The sequence below is a fragment of the Mytilus edulis genome, chromosome 14 (genome assembly GCF_963676685.1).
Source record: "Mytilus edulis chromosome 14, xbMytEdul2.2, whole genome shotgun sequence".
NCBI classification, from domain to species: Eukaryota; Metazoa; Mollusca; class Bivalvia; order Mytilida; family Mytilidae; genus Mytilus; species Mytilus edulis.
This window is the reverse complement of record NC_092357.1, coordinates 13,054,683-13,070,231: the sequence shown is the minus strand read 5'-3', so window position 1 is coordinate 13,070,231 and position 15,549 is coordinate 13,054,683.

Below are 15,549 nucleotides of genomic sequence, written 5' to 3'. Positions count from 1 at the left end.
TATATATATATATATATATATATATATATATATATATATATATATAATATGTATATATATATACAACTCGTCTAAACATCAACCCAACAATGTTAGGTCTGTAAATTTGCTTTCGCAAATTTTTTGGTTCTTCCCTCACCGGGATTCGAACCCATGCTACTGTGATATCGTGACACCAAATCACTTGCACTGCAGCCGTCCCGCTAGACCACACGACCACCTGGGCTCTCAAAAAAAGAGCTTTCGCTGGCCGTGTGTTACCTTTCCTCGTCAGTTTTAATCTAGCGGCGTACCACAGTACATGATATATAAGGCATGAAGATGTTATTGTTACAGATCAGCTAAAAAATCTATAGTAAAGGATCCTATATATATATATAACTCGTCTAAACATCAACCCAACAATGTTAGATCTGTAAATTTGCTTTCGCAAATTTGTTGTTCTTCCCTCGCTGGGATTCGAACCCATGCTACTGAGATATCGTGACACCAAATCGCCTGCACTGCAGCCGTCCCGGTAGACCACACGACCACCTGGGCCTCAAAAATAAAGCTTTCGGTGGTCGTGTGTTACCTTTCCTCGTCAGTTTTAATCTAGCGTCGTACTACAGTACATGATATATAAGGCATGGAGATGTTATTGTTACAGATCAGCTCAATTATCTATAGTAAAGGATCCTACAAATTAATGCAAGATACAGTCACAGAAAATAATTATATTTATAAGTACGTCTGAGTCAGTGACAACTCTACAACAGATTTATCCATCGGATATAAAATGACTGCATAAATAGTCAACGATTAATCTTACAGGGCGATGGATCCTGAAATATGATTCTGTACACTACAAAATATAATATATAACAAGTCAAAAAGGGTACAACATTACCATTAAATAACTATAAAATGAACAAATATTAGATATTTCGGATAACAGATACCCTTCTTTGGTAATAGCACGATGTCAAATGAATCATATCAATATATTCAAATTGAGACACTATCGAAATCTTGAATGTTTATACAATTTAAGCGGACACCACAGACGCTGGTACAAATATGATTTTGATAGTAAGGTTTTTGAGATCAGTTTGGGTGTGCCCAGGTGATCTAAAATGACGACTTACGGCTAGGTCGGGCTTGCAAGTGTAATCACTTCGATGACCATTCATGCGTTTGTTGAATGGCTGCTCTGTCTCGCCAACATACTGCTTGCCACATTGACACTGAAGGAGGTATACAACATTCTGGGTTTTGCAAGTTACATTGCAAAATATAGTATACACAGACCCAGTCGAGTGGCAAGTAAATGTTTGAGTATTTAGTATTAGTTGAAAAGTCAGACAACGTCTGTTACCACATGACTTGCACCATCCTGCAATTGAACAGCTTTTATTTAAGGAAACGTTAGCTCTTACAAATAAGTCTTTCAGACTTGCTGGTCTCCGAAAAACTAAGACAGGAGGATTGGGAAAGATCTTGGATAATTTAGGGTGTTTGGCAATAATTTGCCAATTGGCACGGATCAAACGTGAAAGGTTAGTAAAGGCTGGATTGTATGTTAGAACAAACGGGACTATTTTGCTACGCCTCTTCCGTTTGTACTGTAGGGGTCATTGCGGCTGTTATTGTTAGCGCGCAAACCCCTTATCTATGTCCAATTTCTTATAGCCTCATTTTATCAAATCCGCGAAGTTCCTGTAACCGTTTCGTGACAGCCTCCTCAGAGGAGCAAATCCGCTTTACTCTGAGAGCTTGACTGTACGGATACTTTTTGTACAGTGTTTGGGGTGACAGCTTTGGGGAGAAAGGTATTGATGTTTATCTGCGGGTTTACAGTAGAGGTCTGTTGATATGACACCGTCCTTTATAGATGTGGTTGTGTCTAAGAAAGATATTTTAGAGTCGGAAATTTCATACGTAAATTTAATTGAATGAAGGGCGTTGTTCGCATGTTTGATGAAATCATCCAGTTTTTATTGGGATTCAATCCATTTCATGTCAACATCATCAATGAAACGGAACCAAGACAGAGGTTTGGAAAAAGATGCTGCAATAATTTGTTTTTCTAATTTGCCCATGAAAATATTGGCGTAAGACGGTGCCATTTTCGTCCCTATCACTGTCCCGTTATTTGAAGGAAATGATCACCATTAAAGGTGAAATTGTTGCATTTCAGGACCAGAGTCAGCAGATGGACTAAACATTCAGTAGGTGGTTCTAAAATGGTGCGCGAGTCTTATATTTCCCTACAAGATTGTATGCCGTCATCATGAGGTATGTTGGTATACAATGAGGTGACATCTAAAGTGACAAGATGGGTTTCCGGAGGAAGAGGGTTCATGGATTCCATTTTACGAAAATAATCTGTAGTGTCTTGAATGTGGGAAGGAAGATATTCGACATGAGATCTTAAATGTAAATCTACAAATTCCGAGATTTTCTCAGTCGGATGGCCGTTTGTGGATACAATGGGTCTACCAGGGTTGTTAACCTTGTGTATTTTGGGAAGAAGATACAATCGACCAGGCTTGGCATTCTCTGGTTTTAAATAACCAATTGTATCCTCATCTATGTGACCGTCATCGTACATGGTTTGTAACGCAGTGGTAATTTTGGAACTAAATTCGGAAGTAGGGTCATAGTCTAGCTTTTCATAAAATCTCTCATCAGAGAGCTGACGCACTGCTTTCGCGATGTAGTTAGCTTTGTCCATTATCACAACGGCACTGCCCTTGTGTGCTGTTTTTATCACAATATCATCTCGGTTTCTCAGCGATTGTATGGCTTTTTTTCTCGTCAGGAGAAGTGTTATAAAATGACGAGTAATTGTTGCTAGCTAGACAACATTGGATTTTATTTTTTCTATAACATCTTCCAGTGTAGCAGATTATATATATATATATAATTATTGATTTGAGTGCTTGAAAGGGAATATGACTAATAAAAGATGACAAACATCATGAACATTGTAATAAATTACATACCTGTGAAGTCCTGATTGTGATGGAATCATGACTGCTACGTATACCTGGCCAGTTTGCATTTGTGTTTGTGAATTTACCTGCAAAATATAAATATATAATCTTTAGAAGAAAGAAATGTTTTAATAACATAAACAGATTTATTGTACAATGCATACATTAGGCCATTAGTTTTCTAGTTCAAATTGTTTTACCTTGTCATTTCGGGGCCTTTTATAGTTGATAGGCTGTAGGGGCTTTGTTCATTGTTGAAGGCAATATGGTGACCTATAATTGTTAATATCTGTGTCATTTGGTCTCTTGTGGAGAATTATCTCATTGGCAATCTTACCGCATCTTAGTTTTTATATGTATAGACTCAAAAGTTATGACTCAACTATATTGTTTCAAACTAGGAAACATGATTGCAATACTGTGGATTCATTAATATTCGTATGATACCAAATTTCATGGATTTCGTTTGTACATGGAAACCACGAATTTAAATATTCAACGAATTGCTAATTTTCCAAAGGAATGTATGCAGACTTTGCCAAAACCACGAAATTTAATATCGACGATTATGTAAGTTTTCCTCAAACCACGAAAATTGGTATCCACGAAAATAAATTAATCCACAGTAGTTGTAATGCATGTTGCTTAATGCATAAATGTGCTGATCCACATCAGAGCAACATCAAATTATAAATAATTAATTGTACAGTAGTTAAGGGTACCCTAGGTTAATCTTTCTTTCTTTTGGATTGAAATGGGGGATTTAAGAAATGTATCTTAAACAGCAGTGGTGGATACAGGTTTTGGAAACCTCCCTTTTTAAGATTATTAGTGTATTTGATTGGGGACATATGGTTAGAGCTCCCCTTTTAGACTTTATCTTATGTTGGGAACCCCCTTTTTGGAAATGGCTGGCCCCTGAACAAAATCTGTTTCTCATTAAAGAAAAAAAAGACTAATATCTTCTTTTAATATTTGACTTACCATTATTTTAAGTTATCTTTAGTAGGTAAACCATATAAAACCCTAATCATGTCCTAGATGAAGATTTACACTTTCAAGAGTGAGAGTGAAAGTAAAATTTTCCTATGTGAGAAACAGACTATAAGGGTCCCAGTCATACTGAAAAGTTGATACCAGTTTATTATTTTACGAAGTTCAATGTCATATTAGATGAGAAATGTTTTACCTCTGGCATCACAAACAGCCTGCACATTTACAGAGGGTACCCCTTTCCTGTTAATAATTGATGCTTCATCTTCTGATGGAGCCTGGATACGGATGTGTGTCCCCTCTATTGCCCCTAGCACATTCGGGAAACCACTTAGACGGTAAAAGTCTCCTCTTGTTTCGTCCACATTCCTCGGCCACTTGATGCACTCATCCCGTTTGTTTCATAGTGATGTCAATACACCAGACACAATATTTATAGCATTATAGCAGTTGATTAACACCATTTTACTAATGTTTACTTAATTAAAAATGATAAATGATTAATATATAAATGTAATCTTACCTATTGTGTCTCCAACTTCTTGCAAAAAACTGCCTGTAGCTAAAGTCTTAGGGTTACCATGACCATCTGCGGTACAGTGAGAGCATGATTTATCTTTGTTCTTCTTGAAATATCAGTGCTGGCTAGGTTGGAAATGAAAGTATTTCCCTCTCTACCAAATCTATACCATTCTCGTAACTCCTCATTTGACAATTCAAAGAGAGGTCATCTTTGAGGCGAAAATGCCTTTCGCTTCTGTGAGGTGGAACAGGTACGTGCATGAAGGCGGCGATATTTAACAATAACTCAAATATTTAATCGACCTCCCGGAAGTTGTTAAAGTTAACGACTCGTTATCATTATTTTTTGTCGTTAAATTTTTTGAACAACAGTTAACAAATTTGTTAAGTTTAACGACACTCTAACGACACTTTAACGATTGCGTTAGCTTAACGACGACTGCGTTAGCTTAACGACACTTTTGAACAACTGGGTCCTGATACTTCTACCCCGATTTTACCGTACATATGTTTACAGTAAACAACTATGAGCATTATTGGAGCATATACATGTTTTTCTTACTCTTGTCTACATTTATAAACACAACAATAAATATTTTGTTACCTTGTCCAGCTGTTCTCTTTTTTCTTCTAAACTCATGGTTCAAATTCTATAAATAAAGATGGAATGATCATTTAGTTTTAATCTTATTTCATTTTCTTTCAATATTTTCACCTAGTACCCGTTGTTATGTAAAATCAAGGAAAACTGAATAACAGAAGAATGAATGACAAAACTTGTGTAAGTGTAACATGTATATCATTAATATCTGAAATGTTTTGCAGGTTAAATTGAGTTTATTTAACTGATTAAGTAAACAAAAATAAATATTTTATAAATCATAAGACTGGTATGATTATATGTCACCACCAGACGGGAGTTCAGTTGTAGTTGCCAACATTTGTGTCAATGGTTTCTGGGGATATTTGTTCAATACCAAAACGTTTTATGCAATTTCATATTTTTAATATGCTCGTGTATAAAATTGAAACATAAACACCATCATTATACATCTTTCTTCTATGCTTGCAGGATCTTTGATCTCACTATCATATATATTGAAGATGCCCTGTCACTTAAAACATCAAAACCATTTAGTGCTTGCATCTTATGTATCGCAGTTAACTAGACAATTAGACGTATAACTCCGAATTTAAAAAGGTCTACCTGTACTTTATTTAGTCTTTTTACATGGATGGCGTCGAGCGGTACCTTTAAGGTTTTTTAAATATTTATGGTGAGTTTATTTACATCTTTTCCTATATATAAACTATGAATACTGAACAGGAACAAAAATGTAAAACACAGGTGCTGATTGTATCGTTCCAAAAGTTGGCTTCTCGCGTATCAGCATAACAAATGATTTGCCCCATCGTATAGCGATAGAAAAGTTTAATTGATATGTTACGCTTGTGCTTGACCATACACGTTTTCAGTAAAAGTGGGACGAAAGATACCAGAGGGACAGTCAAACTGGCTAAAACTGTTAACAACAAACTGACAAACAAACTCAATAGTACACATGACACAACATAGAAAACTAAAGAATAAGCAACACGAACCCCACCAAAAAGTAGTGGTTATGTCATATGCTCCGGAAGGGTAAAATAGCCAGAAATTAATAGTGGTTTTGCTAATTAATATTCATAATATGTAAATGAGAATTGTACCACGTGATAGTAGTTTGAACTGGACTGGCTTGATATAATTAAAATCATTAAAATCTTTAAAACACGGATATTATAAGTTGCCCGTCACAGAGTCCTTATTTACAATCACTTTGATATTTCCGTAAAGTTGTCAGGCGGTCAAAATCAAAACAGTGAACGCGAATTTAGTGAATTGTTCGTGCTTTCGTGAGTTTATTCTTCTTGAAAAAGTGACATTTTAACTTTACGTGGGAACCTAGAGTTCAACGACTACACATACAAGGTTTGGACTTGCTTATTCTTTGGAAGTTCAAGTTTCAAATTTCACCCCGGCAACCTGTTTTTGTAATGACATCAGACTCGGACTTCTCTTGAACTGAATTTTAATGTACGTATTGTTATGCGTTTACTTTTCTACATTGGTTAGAGGTATAGGGGGAGGGTTGAGATCTCACAAACATGTTTAACCCCGCCGCAGTTTTGCGCCTGTCCCAAGTCAGGAGCCTCTGGCCTTTGTTAGTCTTGTATTATTTTAATTTTAGTTTCTTGTGTACAATTTTGAAATTAGTATGGCGTTCATTATCACTGAACTAGTATATATTTGTTTAGGGGCCAGCTGAAGGACGCCTCCGGGTGCGGGAATTTCTCGCTACATTGAAGACCTGTTGGTGACCTTCTGCTGTTGTTTTTTATTTGGTCGGGTTGTTGTCTCTTTGACACATTCCCCATTTCCATTCTCAATTTTATTAGTAGTCAATTTTCAACACGAAGTTTGCAAATTTGACGTTTCAGCCATTTAAGCCTGTATTTTACACTACAATGTTAAAAGCCTCTCGCTTCGATTTTTAAAATAGCTCAGGAACCTGTATTTTTGCAACAATAGTCATTATGTTTCGTTTAAATGGTGTATATTGTTGTGTATATTCATTTTCTGCCCCGGCAACCTGTCTATCACTTAAATGAAAATTAAAACAGACATTTTTTTCAAAATGCCCTATCATTTTAATGTAATTTCCGTGACCCGTATCCGATTTCTTTAGTATAATATTCAAATAAGCAAAGTGGCGTTGATTTCTGGATATGAGCAAATCCTGCTCCACATGTGGCACCGTTTGTGTTGGTCATGTTATAACAAATCCGGTAGGTCACATGCATGGAAGGGAAGGTGATTGTAATTACGACGTAAGGAACATATCCGATATCATCTGTGAAGCGGTTATTCCATAACGTACAACCATTTATTGAACTCGTGATGGCGTCCGTAAAATTTACAAAGGGATGATTTCAACTTCACCATTTGGAACTCTTGGTTTAATAGCTTCCTTGTGAACAGTAACCCTATATCAAGAAAATCATGATGGGAAATACAAGCACGGGAATGGGTATTTAGGTCCAAAGTTGGGGTCGGGTGACCCTACCATCCCCCTTATTTAATTCGTAGCAAAGTCCCTACGGCAAAGCTTTAGTCCACACAAGGTATATTCTGTTACGCCGTTCCCCAATTTATATAGTTCGTTTGATTATATTCTTAATCTATTTATGTGTTCCAGTTTAGGAGGATTATTCATGCTTAACCTTATAAGAACGGTAAACCATCGTATCATCGCTACCTTTCCCTCTCTTACACGTATCCGTTACAGGAAAACTGCAAGGTCATTACGATCACGAGGAACATTTCGTCGAGACGTCATCTTGGACGCAATTCGTGGCTAACCACAGAGTGAGTTAATTATATAACATTGTATTTAAAGCCTTCAAATTGCCTTTCGTATAATTGAACCTTTTCTCCGTGAAATACTGGAAATGTAACCGTTCTTGAAAGTACAACATTTTCCGTATTCAACGGACTGTGCTATCAACTATTTTGGACATTTCATACACTAGAAACATTATTCAACATTTTATTTGTTTTTCAGCTTTTTACCATTTGTTAGATTGGTTTAGGAATAAAGTATCAGCACCTGATAGTCTTTCCTGCTTGAGCCAAATCGTCGGTTAAACTTAATGGTCAGGCCATTACAGTAAAAAGTCTACAACTTGCCTGTTGTGTCTCACAGATAACGCCACTCCACGTTAGTTATACAGCTACATAACAACCTACCTATTGAGCCCTGCATGTACACGTCATCACTTGCCGTACAGTAAATTGACGACAACATGTCTTTACATATCCAGACAAGGAACGACAACGTTGCAACGCACATACCTTCACACTGACAGTGGACTACATATCTTGTGTGTACTCGACAGCAACCCAACAACGTTGAGTCAACATGGATCCAAGTCATGGGGAACATCATGAAGAGATTCAGCCCCTAGAGGGAGTTGTCTTTGAACTATTAGAAAATCCGTCTAATACAACACAGTCAGATGAAAATCCCGAGGCTAGGCAAGTTCGTGTCAGGAACAAGAGGCTATCTTGACAGACATTGAATCCCAGTTATTGGACGTCACGACGCTTCCAAACGAGCTCCAGGAACTCCTAACAGTCCCGGACAAACTTGTTAAAGCCTGTAATAATTATCGTAGGCTCACAGATGGATACCTAGACTTTCTTAAAAGGACCAGAACATTGGAGAGTCAAAAAGAAATAAATGCATGTAAACTCTCTTTGGATTGTTCATCTGTCCAAAGTGAAACTGGCCATGATATCTTTAAACGAGCATCGCCTTGCCCTCACGAAGGCTAAATCAACTAAAACAAAGACCTCAGGCTCAAAGGGTAAGCAAACCTCACACAGCGGTAGCTCTAACGTATCAGACATGTCACGTCTAGCACGGAGGAAGCGTGCCAAAGCAGAGGCCGCTAAATCAAAAATAGCCTTTGTTGAACAACATTCACGTATCTTACAATAAGAGGCAATGTTAAAGGAACAATTTGAAATGGAACAAGAAGCAGCACGCAAAAAGGCTGAAATGGAACAAGAAGCAGCACGCAAAAAGGCTGAAATTGAACAAGAAGCAGCACTCAAAAAGGCTGAAATGGAACAAGAAGCAGCATGCAAAAAGGCTGAGATGGAACATGAGGCAGAACAAGAGGCCATACGCAGAAAATCACAAATCAAACAAGAGGCTGCACGTGTAAGCCGAGAAAAAGCCGAGCTGAAGGCCAAATCAAACATCTAGAAGCACGCAGAGGCTGCATCCGCAGAAGCCGAGGCTCGTATCCTGGAATACGACGGCATCCAAGCGTTAAGCGGTCTCCCTGATGAAACTAAAAACCCTATCCAGCGTGTGCAAGATTTCGTCAATAAGCTTCAAGTACCATGCAATTGCTGTAAGGGAAGTAACAGGACCTTAAAAGATTAAACAAATTCCTGTTAAGATTGAGTCATGAAGCACCAGCGTTCGTGCCATCCGTGTCACTGAACTTGCTGTCACAGACATCATCTGCTGTTTTGCCTTCCGATTCTAAGTCACCGGAAGTTACCTTAATCCCAGATCTGGGATTAGTAACCGGCATACAAAAACTAGGCCTTTCAGATGAGAGCCCTACTGAACACCAACAAAAGGGTGTTAAAGAAGCGATCCCTGTCTTACGCACAAAACAAGACGTTATAGAAGCGATCCCTGTCTTACGCACAAAACAAGACGTTAACGAAGAAATCCCTGTTTCACACCAAACACAAGTCGTAATAGAAGAGATCCCTGCTGCACACCAGCAACAAATCAATCCTACGTCGGAAATAACCAGTTTTCTCCTACGTAAGGACCTGTTGTTCTCCCGGCTATTTAAACAAGCTTTAACGACCGGGCAGAATCCTTCCATACATGGAAAGTCAGCTTTAAAAATGTCATAGACGAATTACAAGTTTCGGACTCGGAACAGATAGATCTATTAATTAAGTGGCTAGGGCCAGAGTCTACTAAACATGCCGTAACTTACCCACCTGGGTCTTTGGGTCAAGGCAACCTTGGGAAAGTTCTTATCATTTATACCTAATGGGCAAAAATGCTTTGCCGTAGGGAAAATTTTATGAAGGAAAGAAGAGGGATGGTAGGGTCACTCTACCCCAACTTTGGTCCTTAATTAGAAAAGTTCCGTAACTTTACCTACCTGGGTCTTTAGGTCCAGGCATTCTTGGGCAAGTGCCTATCATTTGTACCTAGTGGGCAAAAAGCTTTGTCGTTGGGAAAATTTTATAAAGGAAAGAAGGGGGTTGGTAGGGTCACCCTACCCTATCCCGGTCGTTGCCGTAGGGAAATGTTTACGGATTATAGTTTACATAGGCTTGACTATAAATAAATGTTTTTTTTTATATTAACCAAAATATTTATGTCAACCCAATGTGTTATATATAAATGACTAGAGTATTTCTTTACTTTTGATTGATTACGTGAACTAGCTAGTTCTTAGGCGAAAGGTGAATATAACCCTAGCTTTGGTCCTCGTTAAAAGAAAATCCGTAACTCACCCACCTGGGTCTTTGGGTCCAGGCAACCTTAAGCAAGTGCTTATCATTTGTGGTGTTAATTTTTTACCTTAATTAAAAAACGTTTCGTAACTTTACCTACCTGGGTCTTTAGGGCCAGGCTACCTTGGGCAAGTGCCTATCATTTGTACCTAGTGGGCAAAAAAGTTTTGTCGTAGGGAAAATTTTATAAAGGAAAGAAGGAGGTTGGTAGGGTTACCCTTCCCCATCCAGGTCTTTATTTTAATTTGCCGTAGGGAAATGTTTATGCATTATAGTTATTTTGCATAGGCTTGAATAGAAATAATTTTTTGTTTATATTAACCAAAATATTTATGTCAACTAGTTTTCGTTCTATTTGACGTGTGTAATTCTTACACTTATCGCTTTTTTTTTTTTTGTTATCGATATGTAATAAATAAAGTACTAGAGTGACTATTTTCTTTTGAATAATTACGTGAACTAGCTAGTTCTTAGGCGAACAGTGAATATAACACCAACTTTGGTCCTCAATTATATAAAATCCATAACTTTACCCACATAAGTATTTGGCCCAAGGCAACCTTAGAACATGTTCTTGGATTAATTTGCACTTCTCATAAGTGCAAATTGGAACCACACTTTTTTTGTCGTAGAATCATCAAATTTGGCAATAATGTACCTCTGGGGATAAATAACACAATACAAAAATAAATTTGATATGGCTCGCCCGGTTCGGCAACTGGAGCGAAAACAGTGACAAAATCCTGTAGGATATTTTTTTCTCCCATAGGATTTTAAAAAATCCTACAGGATTTTGAGAAATCCTATAGGATAAAGTCATAATCCCGTAGGATATTTTAAATATCCTATGGGATATATAAATCCTATCGGATTTATTTATCCTATAGGAAAATTAATCTCCTATGGGATTAAATTAATATCCTATGGGATTTAAAATCCTGTAGGATTTTCAAAAAAAGTGTTAAATCCGATAGGATTTTTTTTATCCTATAGGATTATCATGAAAGACTTTTTGACAGAAACTAATGTCCCTTAGGATATTTTTTTCTCCTAAGGGATTTATTTTGTCTTGTGGGAAGTTTTTTCTCCCATGGGATATTTTTTTCTCCTACCGGATTTTTTTCTCTCCCTTAGGATAAATTTTGTCCTGTAAGATATTTTGTTTTCCCTTAGGATTAACTTTGTCCTATAGGATTATTTTTTCTCCCATAGGATTAAATTTTGATACGTTTTGTCATCTAAGATGGATTCGTCAGTTTTGTTGGTATCTTACAAACGTTAACAATTGTTGCTACTACGATATTGATCACTACGTAGCTACTACGATATTGAACTCAACCTTTGTATTTAGCCTAGCTGCTACATAGATATTGATACCAGGGATCAGTTCAATATCGTAGCAGCTACGTAGCGACTATGTAGCTGCTATCAAAATCTAAGTAATAACTAGTCTATAGCTACACGTTCAATAGTCAATATCTACGTAGCACTACGTAGCTGCTACGATATTGAACGCGTCCCAGGGTTGGGTTCAATATCGTAGCAGCTACGTAGTGGCTACGTAGCTGCTATCAATATTTATGTAACAACTAGTCTATAGCTACACATTCAATAGTCAAAATCTACGTAGCACTTCGTAGCTGCTACGATATTGAACTCGATCCATCTACGTAAAGCGCTACGATATTGAACACGACCTTGGGTTGTGTTCAATATCTTATCGGCTATATAGGGCTATGTAGATTTATGACTTTTGAACGGGTGGCTAGCCTAGCTGCTACATAGATATTAATAGCAGCTAAGCTAGCTTCTCGTTTAATAGTCATAAATTTACGTCGCACTACGTAGCTGCTACGATATTGAACGCAACCCTGAAAAGGGTCGTTATAGTTTCAATAATTATCGAAACGGATACATGGAAATATTACTTTATAGGATTGTGCAAATCTTGCCTTCGTATATGGTTTTCATGATATTAATTATTAATGAGTCTGTTTAATAAATGTTGTTTGTTTTACGTCCTGTGGCAAATATTAGATGTATGTTCATAACGAGAACACAATAGGTAGGCTTTTCATAGCAAATATAAAAGGTCGACTGAGAGAATGGACATGTAACTTGGAATGGTAATGCAAAATGAGGATATACTGAATAAAAAACAGAGCTGCCTCAATTAATTGTGCAAGAGTACCAAATGTGCAGAAGTCTTCCGTGCATGAAATCTATGCTTAAATCGACCATCGTTTTTCAAGTACAGTTTTTAATAATATCAACTGGTTAAATGCATTTTGATGGCTTAAATAAAAGGGAGAGTTCTTTTAGATTGGATTATTTATAGCACTTTAGTTTTTTTGGTATGATACTATATTTCAGATTTCTCTTGGTTATGTTTTTGCACTTAGTGCGGGCAACCGTGGGTTCAAATCCCGGCCTGGTCAATCCAAATACGTCAACATTTAAAATTGCTGTTCCTCCGCTAAGCAAGTGGAATTAATAATTTAATTACACCTCTCCTCCATTACATGATATATCTGTAAAAAAAAAAGACTGGTATGCTCGAGTGGCTAAATGATGTCCAAATGCGGAGTGTTACCTTGTGAACTAGCACGTTAAAAATCTTTCTCGACACTATCAGTCTAGAACAGGGTTCATATTCAGTATAACATTTGGAACTTGAATTTGTCTCTGGACAGGTCTGGATATAAGGCATATTCATATATTATATATCTACTAAATCGTTAATAAATAGAGAAGTATTTTCCTTGTACTGATTTTTATTTCATGTACTTGGTTTGATTTCCACGAATTGATATTATAAAAATGGTATGGTTAAACTTTTCACAAAATATGTATGTGCCTTTTGTGATATTTTTAATGGCAGGTAATATGAAATTAGCTCCTTACTTTATTTATACATGGAACGTTTTTGTTTGGCTTGATAAGGTGTATAGGGATCTCTCTATAATAAAAAAAAAAACAAACAAAAGACTGTAAAAAAAACTTTCAATATCTTGATTGTCTGTGTTGTTGGGTTGTTGTCTCATCAATATTTACTCTTAATCCCTTTTTTCGAACCCAAAGGGTAGACTTGAGCACAGAAATATTGTCAACTCTTGACTTCATCAGCTCGACTTTCGACTTAACCTTGCTGAAAAAGTAAAGCCCCCCCCCCCCCTATTCCTACCAACATGAAAATTAGTTAACAGACTAAGATGGCCACTACGATGCTTTATGCTGTTGTTTTTTAATCGCTGCCTATTGCAGCTATCATTCCCGGTTTTGGACAGAATAAAAAGTAGATGTGGTTCGATTGTGAATGAGACAACTTCAAACTATTGCTTTCCACCAAGGTCCACATGAAGCTGATGAACGCAAATTTATATAAAAAAAAGAAGATGTGGTATGATTGCCAAAGAGACGAATGACATAGAAATTAACAACTATACATGTAGTTCACCTTACGGCTTCCCACAATGAGCAAAGCTTTTGTATCTAATTTTATTTTATATGATTAATGTATTGCCTTGTGTCGTTTCTTTTGTTTACTAGTATATTGAATGTCTCTGGTGGTATGAATCTTACTTCATGAAATTTAAAATTATACCCTTTTTCAATAATAGAATTTAATTCAATAATAATTAAATTCAGTTATTGTAATTATATAACTTGGTATGCCTATTATTGATTTAAATTGACGGTGTGTTCGATTCATTTTATACTGGTCACTTTAATATGCTAATTAGTTTAGCCCGCGAAATGTTAGTCCGTGCAATTTACCTCGTGTGGTTTGGTCATTTGAATTCAAACCTTACACGGAGCTTGACCAAAGCTATAGAATTTAAAACACAGAAGAAAAGATGAGTATTCTTTTTTAGTTTTAGAATTAAGCAACATTTTATAAAAAATAATAGCTCAACAATTTAAACTGTTAATCTGGTTTTTCTTTCTTAAATAATTTTAACTTTGTTAAATGCTTTAAATAGTCGTGAACTTTTTCTTTGGTGTTATAACTGAATTTAAATTCTATCATTGCGTAAATTGTCAATCTTTTCTTGGATATTATTTTATATTTATATTTGTAAATTGAGTAGATGGTTATACTTATTGTGCGAGTTGTTATATCTAATTGTTTAACTGTCTTAATACGCTAATGAGCATTTACCATGTTATTTATTCTTAATCCAAATCCAAATCTTGCAGCGCGAAGTAACCGGTGAGTAAGCCACATATTAATTTCAACATACATGTATATATAAATTCTTTTTAGTCTAAATATGCATGAAATAGGTGCCACTGGACATAAAGAAAACAATCTATGAATCTAGGTATGGCAACGAATGCTATTCACATTCAATGCATTTTGAACTTCAGTCCTGAATAAGATTGGTTTACAGATTTCACTGTATAAATATTGTAACTGATATACAGATATGAATTTACTTTACTTTTATACATACAACAATCTAATTAAAATATTGATCTCTGATTACGTTATACTACATATGAGATCTAACAACTATCAATAGATGTTTCGCTTTTGTGACCTTTTTTTTGACCCGAGAAAGTATTTATATTGACCAATCAAAATCGTCCTAATGAAAAGGGCTTCACAAGAATGTTTGAAGATGGGCGACGAAGGATGAAAGACGATTTGGGAAACGAATTAACAGATATTTTGCCTCAGCATAAAGTTTAAGGGCTAAATTATGAGCAAAGTCAAAGTTTGCAGGTAATTTGAAGCACATAGATTGTATAGTCATGCTTCCTACGGGAAACGGAAAGAGTTTTTAAAGAACTACATGTATTAAAGCAGGAACAAAATTATCTCACCAAATTTCTACATTAACATTTTAAGTCCGTTTAAAAGTCACTTGAAACTGGAGAAACACCTATTACAGGAGTGGAAACATGCTAATGTAGCCCCAGACTTCAAAAAGGTGGAAAAATACAAAC